Here is a 13,601-nt window from a genome sequence, read left to right on the forward strand (position 1 = left end):
CTCAGCAGGCCGCTGCTCCTCTTCTGCCGGTGGGTCGCAGGCCCGCCTACCTTGCAGGAGTGATTGGAAGCTCTGTCCCGCCGCGGGCCACTGGGCCTTTTCTGTCGGTGGTCACAGTTCCACCTACCTGGCAGGCGCGGGGGGTGGGGGGCGGCTCTGCCCCCCAGCAGGCCGCTGGGCCTGCTCTGTGCGTGGTCACAGTTCCCTCTACCTTGCCGGTGCAGGGGGAGGGGGCGGCTCTGCCTCTCAGCAGGCCGCTGCTCCTCTTCTGCTGGTGGGTCGTAGGCCCGCCTACCTTGCAGGAGTGATTGGAAACTCTGTCCCGCCGCGGGCCACTGGGCCTTTTCTGTCCGTGGTCACAGTTCCCCTACCTGGCAGGCGCGGGGGGTGGGGGGCAGCTCTGCCCCTCAGCAGGCCGCTGGGCCTGCTCTGTGCGTGGTCACAGTTCCCTCTACCTTGCCGGTGCAGGGGGAGGGGGCGGCTCTGCCTCTCAGCAGGCCGCTGCTCCTCTTCTGCCGGTGGGTCGCAGGCCCGCCTACCTTGCAGGAGTGATTGGAAGCTCTGTCCCGCCGCGGGCCACTGGGCCTTTTCTGTCGGTGGTCACCGTTCCACCTACTTGGCAGGCGCAGGGGGTGGGGGGGCGGCTCTGCCCCTCAGCAGGCCGCTGGGCCTGCTCTGTGCGTGGTCACAGTTCCCTCTACTTTGCCGGCGCAGGGGGAGGGGGCGGCTCCTAATGAACACTTTAAAGCAAATCCCAGACATGAAGCTTTTTATTATATATTCTTCAATATGAATTTCTCATGTAACTTACAATGTCATTGTCATATCTAACAAAATGCACAAAAATTTCTTGGAATCATTTATCATCCAGCCTGGGTTAAATTTCTCCCAATTGTCTCAAGAAATTATTTTTTGTTTATTTGAATCCAGATCCAAGCAAGATCTGTGCATTGCAGAGTGTGATTAGGGCTCTATTCTTCTCCTTCCACAATTTTTTTTTTTTTTTGGTACTGGGGATTGAACTCAGGGGCGCTGGACCACTGGGCCACATCCCCAGCCCTATTGGGTATTTTATTTAGATACAGGATCTCACTGAGTCTGGCTCCTTCCACATTTTTTATTGGTGCATTTGAATTGTACATAATGATGGGATTTGTTGTTGCTTATTGGTACATGCACACAACAATATAACAATATACTTTGGCCAATATCACTCTAGATAGGGCTCTTAACCCACTTTTGATCTATATCAGACTCTCTCGGCTACTTCTTTGGCTGTAGGCATGGATTATTGGCCTTGTGGAAGCTTCCACATTTTGAATTTGACTGACTGCATCTTAATGGTGTTTTTAATGATATTCCTTCATGCTTTAACTTTTCTATACCATGATAGTTCTATCTAGAGGCTTGGTTAGAATTAGTTTCAATGGTGGGAGGCAACGGCGGTGGAGGGTGGTGGTCTTTGAAATTCATATACTCACAGAAATTGGCACAATGCTGTTTTTGTGTGCCACTGCTGTCTTGGAAGCTAACGATATGGGTGGCTGATATGCAAAATAGTTCTTTTTGGGGGTGGGTGGGCCTGGGGATTGAACTCAGGGGTACTCACCACTGAGCCACACCCACAGCCCTATTCTGTGTTTATTTAGAGACAGGGTCTCACTGAGTTGTCTAGCGCCTCACTGTTGCTGAGGCTGGCTTTGAACCCGTGATCCTCCTGTCTCAGCCTCCCAAATGGCTGGGATTGTGGAGTGCACAGCACCATGCCCAGCCAAAACTTAGCATTTGTGTCACTGCTTTGCAAACACTCTAGCACTGAGCTACATTCCAAGCCCTTTTATGAACTTTTATTTAAAAACAGGGTCTTGCTAAGTTGCCCAGGCTGGTCTATGAACTTGTGATTTTCTTTCCTCAGCTTCTTGAGTAGCTGAGATTATAGGTATGTCCCACCAGACCAGGCTTATAAGGAAGAATTTTAAAAGTGGTTGTCTTATGTGATGTTTGGAGGGCCTGGAGAGCAGTGCTCCACACAGTAATAAGCTGGGTTTGAAAATTTCATGTTAGTATCTTCTGCGGAGAACTGAAGAGAGAATTAACTTATAAGATAGCATGAATCTAAATTAGACCAGTGAATCAGACTATTTGATCAGGTCTTTAGGGCTTATTTTGCAAAAAAAATACCTAAATGATTAAAATGTGCAACCAGAAGTGAGTAGCACTGATTCAGATAGTAAGACTTGCACAATTTGGCTAAGTTCTCTTCAGTTTGTGATGTACTTCAGCAAGAGGTCCCTAATTGTAACCTTGAGAATAAAGAGGAGATGGGTCAGAGGAAGACAAGCCCAAGTAGAAGCAGTGGGAGGAGGTTCCTGGATTCTCTAGTTGCTATTGATCTGTAAGGATTTCTATGGCATTGATGAATTTCCTCAATAAATATGATGTCATGAACTTTTAAAAGAATGATATCAGTGGTTTTCATTTGGAGAATCCAGAAGGAATGACACTAGTGAGCACACACAGAAGAGATTTGCCATTTGCTCACATGGGGAAAGTTTCCATTTTGAACATGTTATATTTGAGCTGTGTAGTATATATACCAGAGAGTAGATGTTGAGTAGGCAGTTGGCTATATGTCCAAAGTTCCGAGATAGGAATATAAACTTGGGAATTATAAAACTACAGATGGTATTTAAAGCCACCAACTGTGTAAGGTCACCTGGTGAAGGAGAGATTGGCTGCCTGGAAGCCACGTGAAGAAGGTGCTTCGGACAGTTGTAAAAGTTTTTCTGAGGTGTACTGAGGAGAGTGCCTGCAGAGTCCTAACGCATACTGTTTTTATTTTTGTTTTTTCAGTAAACACAGACAGATTGCTGTATAGAATGTGGTTGCCAGCTTAAATTCCTATCAGCAGTGCACAGGATTACCATTTCCCCATATCCTTGGCAGTCTGTGGGCTTATCTTTCTGACATTTTGCCACGTGCATGGGCAAAGCAGCCGTATGTTGAAGGAGCAGCTCACAAGAGCTGAATGAGCACATTTCTTCCCAACTTCTTGTCCAGTGACCTGACACTGGTGGTTTGAAGTCAGTGATGGTAAGAATAGGTGCGCCATGGAAATTAGCAAATACGACAAATGAGTACTCGCCTCCTCCCAGGGAGCTGGTTTTGAGGTCTGTTCCAGAGAGCGGATGAGCGCCTCTTCTGAGCTTCTCGCCATCCTAGCCTTCCCTGCCATGAGCTGCCTGCTCTTATCCTTTCCTTATTCTATTTTTAATTATTTTTAAGTTTTAGGAGGACACAATATCTTTATTTTACATTTCTGTGGTGCTGAGGATGAAACCCAGTGCCTCATGCACGCCAGGCGAGCACTCTACCACTGAGCCGCAACCCCAGCCCCACCCCCTTTCCTTATTTTTATCTTAGATTTTCCGATTGCTTTTTATTGACTTCTCCAAAGTTTCTTATACATTTTAGATTCTAATCTCTAATTGTTTTTGTATATAGCCCATGTCATTTCCCAATTTGTCAGCTCTTTCAACTTTTTTCCTATGGCTTTTTTTAATTGAAGAGAAGGCTTATTGTGATACATTTAAATCCTCCAATTTTTTTTTTTCTTTTCTGTTCTGAATATCAAACCTGGGGCCTCACATGTGCTGGGCAACTGGTCTACTACTGAGGCACATCTCCAGTGATGAATCTTATTTTCCTGAACTGAACTTGTATCCCACATTAACAGAGTTGGTCTTCCACAGTTCCTCTCTCTCATATGCAGGTCTTAGGTTTATCTGGAGTTTTCTTTGTATGTATATGGCTTTACCTTTTCTTCATTAACTAAGCCAGTTTCCTCAACATGATCTCTAAATACTCTATATTTTTTCTCATTGGCTTATGGTTTCACCTTTCATATATCAAGGTGCGGTTGGTCTATCCACGGGTTTACTTCTGAGTTCTGCATCCTGTCTCATTGCTCCTCTTTTCCCTGGAGCCATACCATTTTGTTTTTATTTCTGCATTTCTACTTTTCCAAATTGACATAACCATTTTAATTTTTTTTTTTTTTTGGTGGTGCTGGAGATTGAACCAGGGCCTTGTGCATGCAAGCCAAGCACTTTATCAACTGAACTATATCCCCAAATATTTTAAATTATATTTCCTTATACTTTTTACAAGGTTATTGAGTTATTTAAAATTTTAGTTCCTACTAGAATTTTGGCTATACCAAAACATTGAATTTAGAGATGAAATGGGCATTTTTACATCTTCATGCTTTCAGTCTTCATTTATCCAGTCTTATGTCCTTAAATAGTTTAAAAATATTCTTCATACCTTTTTTTTTTTTTTTTTGCAAGTTTTGGGCTAATTCCTGGATATTGTGCTTTAAAGTTTTATTGCCATGGTGAATGGTCTCTGATTGTCTATTGTATTTCCTATGGCTTGCTCCTGGTGTAAACTATTGATTTTTATAAATTGATCTAGTACTTGACAACTTTGCTTAACTAACCTATTACTTGTAGTGTGCATTGATTCTTTTGGGTTTTATATGCTGATAATTATATCATTTGCAAACGTGATAGGAAGATTTTAGGGGTTGAGTCAAGTGCTCTGCTCTTTTGCATTTAACTACTTCTAGTTGTGCTCTCATCTGTACTCTGGATTTTGTCAGCAAGGTGTCTGTTTGGTTCTAAGGTCTTGGTCCCCCTACACTCAAATTATGGAAATGAGTTCTTTTCTTCTTCCTGTGAATGAAATCCTGCCTAGTACCCGCCCACAGAAGAGCAGGATGCTGCCCTCTTTTGCCTATTTCCTCTAACTCCTTTCTCAAAGTGTGGGGTTCTGACAGCTGCTGAGAACTTCCTGAAGCTAACTGAATTTCTGAGTGATCCCTATTGCTCTATGCAGCCATTTTGGGTTCTTACGGCCTAGAAGGACACCTTATATAGGTGAAGCAAACAGTGACTCAACATATGCTTTCAGATCAGACAGGCTTAAGTTTGAATCTTATTTTTGTCCCAGAATACATGAAGAAAGTTATACAGCTTCCCAGAGTCCATTTCTCCATTTGAAAAATGAAGACTAATAAGATCTGGTAGGTAAAGTGATACACAGTGGACATTCAGAAGTTGCCTTTTCTCTACACTGATATTGACCACCACTGTAGACCCCTTCCTTGGTTTGTTGCTATATTGCAACTTCAGCAGCTGCTATTGGATCATATTCCATGTGCCTTTCCAACTGATAGCTCCAGCTCCAAGTTCTGGCTCTGTATCATTGTCCAATATCATTCTTGACAACTAGACAATACCTAGTTCTAAGACTTTGTGAGGGGTTGATGGGGGTGGTTCCGTGGAACATGAGTCCAGTGGGTACCTGTATTCATGATGATGGGCAGGGAAGTAACTTCAGTTTTTGAAATAAAGAACCAGGTGAGTTAGGGACTCTTTCTGGTGACATGGTGTCCTGGGAATTAGTCTATGTATTGTATGGTGTTGGGTGTAGCAGAAAAAGCCAGTGACCTGGCTGGTTCTAACAGAGACCTTTGTTAGAGTTAATAATGGCTCAGCTAGCCACACCCTGGAATCTACTAATATTATTAACTTAGAGGGATGATTTAAATTAGCAAATTGAATACTTGTGGAAATTTCACTAACAGCTCCTTCTGTTACAATAGATCTTTATGAGTTTCTGTGACAATAGTCCTCATTTACAGTTGTTTAAAGTTCACCAAAGGCAGACTGCCTTCCCTCTTGTAACCAGTTGAAGAGGGAGGTGGGTAGGTTAGACAAGAAAAAAGTATTAGAAAAACAGGGAAAGGGAGGTGGAGTCCTCATAGGGAGGAGGAAGCATCTGTGTCACATTATCTCGGAGAGTGCATGAAGATACAGAGCCTGCAGGGACAGAGAAGCTGGCAGCTGACCAGGGATGTGGGATGGTGATGGTATTTAATATTGCATAAGCACCGTGGGTTTTAGTTGGCAGTGTGCTCCACCCAATTCAACAATGTGATGTGACTACTACAAACAACCATTTTGATATTTTGAGCTATGTTCACAGAAGCATAGGCGTAGAAAGAGGTGGCAGGCTCACTCCTCTCTGCATTCAACAGGCCACCCATTCATTCCCGAGCATCACATTTAAGAGGGCTCAAGACAATCTGTGATACATCCTGAGGACTCCTTCAGCAGGCTGGTGAGTAGGTTTGTAACAATGTTATATAAGTCACAGCCTAAGAGACAGACAGTGCTTAAATTGGAGTCAGACTTGATCTGAGTTTCCAGGGTAGAAACAACCAAAGGAGGGGGACTGGCAGGGAGCCAGATGTTAGCTCCCAAGGAAGGAAAAACATTTCCAAAAAGCTGGTCCGAGACAAGTCGGCTACTTTAGGAGATAGTGAGTTCTTTGTTACTGGAGGTGTTCAACTATAGCCACTGTGGGAGATGTTGTAAGAAGGACTGAAGTAACCAGAAAGTTTTTTTGCCCCCCTCCCCCATCAATGGTGCTAACAGGAAAAGATGTTCTGGTGTGTGGTGTGCACTCACTTCAGCTCTTCCAGAGATACTGGTGACATTCCTTCAGTCCTTGATTTATTCAACATATTATTGCCAGGCATTGGGCTTTGGTGAACATGGAAGGACAGCAAAACAGTGTGTGCCTCAGAGAGTTGTTATGGTGTGACGCTGTTGACTCAGGCTTAAAAACCTCATTGTAGTCTCATTAGGTCTCCACCTGAAAGGGACACAGGAAAACGTCAACACCTTTCTTTTCACTGAAAGGCAGAACCAGGAGGTGAGTGTCCACAACTGTTAAGTGTCACAGTTTCACCACTTTCGAATTCTTAGGAGACAGAAAAGGAGATCAGGATGATGTAAGTAAGGTAGGGGAGGAGGGAGCAGAGTAGGGGACATCAACTCCTGCGGTGACTACTCCCTTCTCCCCTCTGCCTCCACACTTCTCAATGTGGGTATAGCATTGACTAGGGTTTTCACAGCAAGACCTGCAAACAGATAATTGACTGATGGATCTAATCTAGACGGTGCAGGTCTGCATACCCTCACTACTGGAAAAGGGTGAGACACTGTCCCTGCTCCTAAAAGCAGTGGTGGAGACTCTAGCCCAGCAAAGCAGGCCAGGCTGGCACTGCTAAGGGCTCTAAAGAGGAGGATGTAAGTAGCGCCAAGAGCTGCTGCACCAAATGTCTGTCCGGCCAGGCGGGGTTCCTGGGAGAACTTGGCTTTACAGCGCTGGACAGATCCCCGCTGCCGCAGCCCATGTCCGGGAAAGTCACGAAGCCCATCAGACTGTGCCGGCCTCGAGGACCCGCCGCGCTGCATGCGGCTGATCTTCCGCCTGTTGAGGGGCGCAGGGGCGCAGGCGGCAGGCGAGCGGGCGCAGGCGCGTGCGCCGGGCTGAGGCCGAGGCCTGCGCGCAGCCGGGGCTGCTGCACTGCGCGCGCGCGCCGACCCGCGTGGGGCCCGGCTCCGGCGCGCGCGGCGCGGAGGCTGCCGGCGGGAGGGGCGCGGGAGAGGTCGGGGAGCAGCGCAGTGGGAGGTTCCGCGGCTGCCACCGGACACAGCCGCCCGCGGCGAGCGCGCTATCGGTTTTTCCTTCGCGCCCCCGCGTCCCCAGCTGGCTCTCGGAGAGGACCTGGAGGAGGCAGGTGGGGCGGGGCGCGCGGAGCCTCCTGGGCCGCGGGTGGGAGGCAGGCTCCAAACCCGGGAGGGCGGCAGCGCGGGTACCGGGGGCTGTTGGCGGTTCGGGGAGGGGGCGCGGTGGCGCTGGGGGCTCTGGAAGCCGCGCGGCCGCCTCCTGTGGGCGCTGGTGTCACCCGCTGCAGGGAGGCCTCCCTGGGGTGGCGCGGCCCACAGGGCAGAGATGTGGGGTCTGGTTTCCGCAGCTGTCAGACTGTTTAACTTTAGCATGAGATAGGTGTCGCGGAGTGTGCGGGTCCCGCAGGGCCATGCGGAGCCAGGCAGAGCTGGGTTCTGGCCCACGCTCTGCAGCCGCTGCGGTGGCGGCCGCGGACGCCCTAGGAGTCCTTCCCAGGCGCATTGCTGTGCACCATCCGTCGTGGTTTATCCAGACATCAGCCTCCTTAGGTTTCTCACTCGGTACCCTTACACCCCCCCCTTGTTTATTAAATAGTTGAGAAAACCGTTTGCCCAGTGGGTATTCAAAACTAAACCGTCTGACTTTCCTTCCAGTGCGTTGCTACCTTGGAATTCCTTAATTCTAAATCATCTGCGTTGGTAAGGGAAGTTGGAAGAACACCTGAACTGAGACCTGCCCTAAACAGACACAGTTTTAGCCCGTGTCCTTATGGATGAGATTGATGGGTTTACAATGTTAGCATTCTTTTGAATGAGATGTGAAGTTTTACACTTCATCCAGAGACTGTCCAAAGGCCATTTGGATTTCAACTGTTCTGAGACAATGTTTTGATACGTATCAGAGGATGATACTCTGAGGGGATACTTATTTTCTGTATGTTTCAAGCTAGGCTGTGGCTCATATTGTAATATCATAGTATAAAACAGTGCCTTTGATATAATAAATACCTTCCTCCACAAAACATTCGTCAGATACTTTATACTTCACTTTCACTTTGACACTTGTCAGTTATGAATCTCCTGCACAGTTCAAAGTGAGTGTCTAAATGGCCCAAGAGCAGGTGTACAGGACAGGGAGGGAAAGCAGAGACTCGAAAATGGTAAAAGTCTGTTCCCTACATTTTTATGACGCAAAATCCTCTGCTTCCATCCTAATTTGCTAATGTGAATATGCATTTTTTTTTTGTAATGCTTTCATTTGATATGGACTACCTGGGCTGAAAGATTGAATCTTGGAATATGACAAATGTGTTCACTTCTATTTTGAAGAAAATTTAGCACATGGTATACTATTTATAGGCTTTATTTCTAACATTTTGTGTTTACCAAATATAGTCCCATCAGCAAGACATTTTAAACAGGCGATGATTGTGTGTGGTGTTTTATTGCTCATAACAACCCTAGTTTTGAAATATATAAATTAGTGATCTTTATAGGATCAGCTTCACTCTTTCTCCTTGTTTAAACCTACAATTATCTCTTTACTAAAAGTCTAACAGTTCCCTCATTAATTATTTATAATAATGCTTCTTGGACTTGCTTAGAGAATTAGCCTTTGTTTTTTCTTGATTCAGGCATCTGTATATATTTTTTCATTTTAGAGAGTAAACTGCACCGTTTTCCTGCTGTTCAGTACAACTTTCTGTGACGAAGTGTTCTTTGTGCACTTGTGCAGTATAGTAGCATTAGCCAAAGACAGCTTGAGCTTTTGAGCCCCTGAGTGGAGCTGAAGCCATGGATGAACTGAATCTGAAATTTAATTTAAATAGCCACATGTATCTGGTGGCTTCCTAGTTGGACATCACAGCTTTTAATTATTAATGCCCCAGGAATCCTTCACTAACCATCTTGAGTCTGTGCTCATAGTTTGCAGCTCTTCTCAGCCACAGCACTTGTTACTATTACAGTGTAATCACAGCTTTCTCATAGAAATTCAGTGCTAGCCTGGAATCTACATGAGGGCAGAAGCAAATCCACTTTCTTGGTATTTGATAAGCCCAGTTTAGGGCTTGGTAAGAAACAAATATTTGTTGAATGCATAACTGAACTTGGGGGCAGGTGTCTTACTTTGATATTCTCTTTAGGGCCTAGGGGTAAGTGTTCAATGCTATACATACTTGTTTAGTGATTGAATAGATGTTTTGTGGGTAGAAAATGAAAGGATCATTGGAGGTGTGCTTTTCACATGTTAGTCAGTCTTATTTTGGAATCCATGAAAATAAAGTCTCTTGACAGATTGCTGTGGGAAATTGAACGAAGGGCCTTATGATTCTGAATATCGTGGTTTCCTGTTATTTGAGCAGCTATATTCTAAATAAATCAGTGAGGCTCTTTCTAGGGTCCTGTTAGCCCTGAACCACTTGGAAGAAGTTGGTGGACATTTCTTACTACTTCTGTGATGAGGCAGAATCAGGGGTCTTTGAAAAATCAAAAGATAGTAGAGCCATGTGTGGTTCCTTAACAGTTATCTGTTAAACTTTGTTTCTTACCTCTCAAGGAAGCCTCATAGCCTTTGCAGAATATGGGCCCATATTTACTCCCAAGCAAGCAGAGGGCAGCAAGTAGAAATCCTGAGTTAGGGAGAAGCTGTAGTGTGAGGGAGGGCTGTCCTTGTGCTTGGAGTTGACAGTGTTTGAGGAAGATCACAATTAGTTTTCTTTCTGTTTATGTGGCAAGGTTCATGTCAAAGTGTTCAGAGTATTGGGTGACAAGTAATTTTGTAGCATCCAAGAAAATTTAAATACCTTCAAAATAATAACAACTTGTTTAGGTAGGTTATTTAATATGCAATATCCCTGTTTATATAAATGCATACTCCTTGAGGAAAAAAGAAAGCATCTTACTCTTACCAGTTTCTTCTAGTGTTGAGTCAAATTTGGAAGAAACCCAATAGCTCAGAGAAATGATGGTTTCCTTGGAGAGGGGTGGGATGATAGAGATGATTAAGTAAGTACAGGGTTGGTTAATCAAGAATAGAGCTCATGTTGAGTAATATCTAGTATGGCATTATCTGCGACTAGATCGAGCTATCATTGAAAAACTTTTTTCCGTAACTTATTCTATTTTTTTCTACTGAAAATAGTCTAAAATCATTTTCATTTGGTTTCATAATATGATTTTCTGCTTATATTTAAAAATATAAGTGCCGCAGTCTGGCTGGACACAATCAGGAGCCACTTGTCAAAAGAAACTAACTTTATTTTTAGAACCACACACGCCAAACAAAACAGCCTCTCAGGAAAAACCCTCAGAGCCTCAACTGCCACCACCGGCTTTCCACAAGCCTCTCTCTCCCACACAAGCTTCTCCCCACCTCCCACAATCCTCCTGCTCTTGAGGCCGATTGGCTGGGTCACGTGGGCGGAGCCAAAAAAGTCCCCCAATGAGCATCTCCGTGGTCTGAAAGGGCAGGGAAACAGCCCAATGAGCATCACCGCAGAGGAGCCAATCAGCTAGATGTTGCTGGGGCCGAGGAGCCAATCATCAGCCGGCAGCTGGAAGTTTGCTGGCAGCTGGAAGTTTGCTGGGGCCCCTTCGGCTGTGGCTCTCAACATCTCCCCCTCTCTGTTTAAACAACAAGCATGTGGCTTAGGGACCGTGTCTGTTAGGCAGTCCAATTCAACATATGGTCCTTACCCGTCATCGGATGAACTGACCTCTAGGCGTCAGCCTCCTGTCTTAGGTTGGTACCACTGCAATTGGATCATACCCGTCACTGACTACCGGTCCAGCATACAGCTATACTTGTGGATAGGCCTTTGCACCAGTGGGGGGGTGAGGTTCTTTGCCTCACCTCTGTTGGCCCCCAAATTTTAGACCATCACTAGTAGAGGAGGATGCAAAATGCCATGACATTAAGCCAATTGAGGGCTCCTTTGAAAAATTGTACCACCGGTGACATCATCAGCAAAAATACCCCAACACTACCACAAGTCGCTGCACCAACAGATAGTTCACAATGCATACAGGTGAGCTCACAATGTGTCCAGGCAAGTTCTGCAGGCAGTTCAGTGATGGCTATTGTAGAAGCTGTAGATTGGTTTTATCTTTGACTTCACCAGCACTGGGATGAAGATAGGAATTCTGGCAATAATGGCTAAAGAAAAAATTATGTAACATTCCAGAAGGCACTAAAAGAAAACAATTTTCTTAACAATTTACATTATCTTTAAGAGAATTATTAAATATAATGAAAAGGAAAGGTGAAAGTAAACAAACAGATCTGTTAACCTTCTTTTTTGTTTACATATTAAAACAATCCTCAACAGTTGTTTACCCAATTTAAATTAAACCATATAAATCACGTGAAAAAAAATTTTGGATCCATTTTATCATGAGCGCTCATCATATATGATATATGGACATACATACATTCAAACATATAACACAAAACACAAGTGTGCACACATAATATAATACATACAACACATAACATTATAGTAAAGGCCTTATAACTTTTTACAGGTGAAATCTCCATTGCAATGTTTAAAAACTCTATAGTCAAAAAATAGAACTGATCAGCAAAACATTAACCTAGGTCTGTATGAGCTCAAAAAACAAAATAGAACTTCATGATATGGCAAAGGGCAATAATAAAATAGATATTGAAAAAAGCATCCTGGTTCTGTTGCAGATGTAAGAATAGCCAAACTGGAGTTTTGGATATCAGTTGTTATGGATTTGAGCCAAATCATCTTCTTTTTGGTCTGTAGAAATCGCTTTAGTTAATCTTTCTGGAATCCAAATCGGCTGCTGTTCTCCCTGTGGAAACACACAAACAGACCCCCGACTCCAGACAATTACTGGGTCAGGACCTTTCCATTGTCCTGTTAGAATATCCTTCCAAAGTACCTTGGGCTTATGCACATTTTTTGGACACATATGCCTTTCCGCAGCACTAAGTCCTGATGAATCCAAATTTAAAAAGTTTAGAGTAAAAAGGGTTATTTTAAGTTTATCTTTGGGGAATATATACCCCTTCCCAATTCCTTCTTTTTGCTTTAATAAGTACATTTTAATAGTTTGATGAGCTCTTTCAACTATGCCTTGTCCCTGTGGATTGTATGGGATTCCTGTTATATGAGTAATGCCAAATGTTGAGCAAAATTGTTTAAAAGAGGTAGAAGTATAACCAGGGGCATTATCTGTTTTTAACTGTTTTGGAACACCCACAGTGGCAAAATTTTGTAAGCAATGAGCTATAACATCTTTAGTTTTTTCTCCTGCATGAAGGGAGCCCATCAAAAATCCAGAAGAAGTATCAATTGTAACATGCAAATATTTTAATTTTCCAAATTCTGGCAAGTGTGTGACGTCCATCTGCCAAATATGGTTAGGTATCAATCCTCTAGGATTGACTCCAAGATTAACTTGTGGTAAAAAGGTCACACAATTTTGACATTGTTTTATTATTTGTCTAGCTTGTTCCTTAGTTATTTTAAAACGCTTTTGTAAAGTATTAGCATTGACATGGAACTTTTTATGAAAATTTATAGCTTCTTCTAGTGTAGAGAAAATATGTATGTCATGTGTAGTTTTATCTGCTAAATCATTGCCCAAACTAAGGGCTCCAGGCAATCCTGTATGTGCCCTGATATGTCCTATAAAGAATGGATCTTTTCTGTCCCAGATTAGACTTTGTATAGTGGAAAGCAAAGAGAAAACAGTAGAGGAAGGGGAAATCCTACCAGCATCTTCAAGAGATACTATAGCATTAACTACATACTGACTATCAGAAAATAAATTAAATACAGAGTCTTTAAACATCACAAAAGCTTGTAAAACTGCATTAAGCTCTACCTTTTGAGCTGATTGTTTGGGTACTAAAAATGTAAAAGTTTGATCAGGGGTAACTACTGCTGCTGTACCATTATTTGACCCATCAGTGAATATATTTGGAGCATTCATGATAGGTGTTTTTCTTGTCATTTTTGGAAAAATTACAGGATGCAATGACCAAAAAGACAATAAAGGATTAGATGGTAAGTGGTTATCAAA

The 13,601-nt window shown here is 43.7% G+C and overlaps 1 protein-coding gene across 3 annotated transcripts in view; it reads left to right on the forward strand.

The window, feature by feature from the left end:
• The window catches only part of Clip4 (CAP-Gly domain containing linker protein family member 4), a 110,948-nt gene that overhangs the window by 42,676 nt on the left and 54,671 nt on the right, over window positions 1–13,601 (forward strand). The window contains exon 1 of one of the 3 annotated variants that reach the window (XM_046441561.2): window positions 6,034–6,186. The exons of 1 other annotated variant lie outside the window; for it this stretch is intronic. The gene's annotated coding sequence lies outside the window, so the exon portion shown is untranslated. Of the gene's footprint in view, window positions 1–6,033; window positions 6,187–7,489; window positions 7,655–13,601 lie in introns of those variants that run through there. One more of the 3 variants, XM_046441560.2, reaches the window with a different exon arrangement.

The sequence above is a fragment of the Marmota monax genome, unplaced genomic scaffold (assembly GCF_021218885.2).
Source record: "Marmota monax isolate L192 unplaced genomic scaffold, Marmota_monax_Labrador192_F-V1.1 WCK01_AAM20220418_F8-fsc00010, whole genome shotgun sequence".
Taxonomy (NCBI): domain Eukaryota; kingdom Metazoa; phylum Chordata; class Mammalia; order Rodentia; family Sciuridae; genus Marmota; species Marmota monax.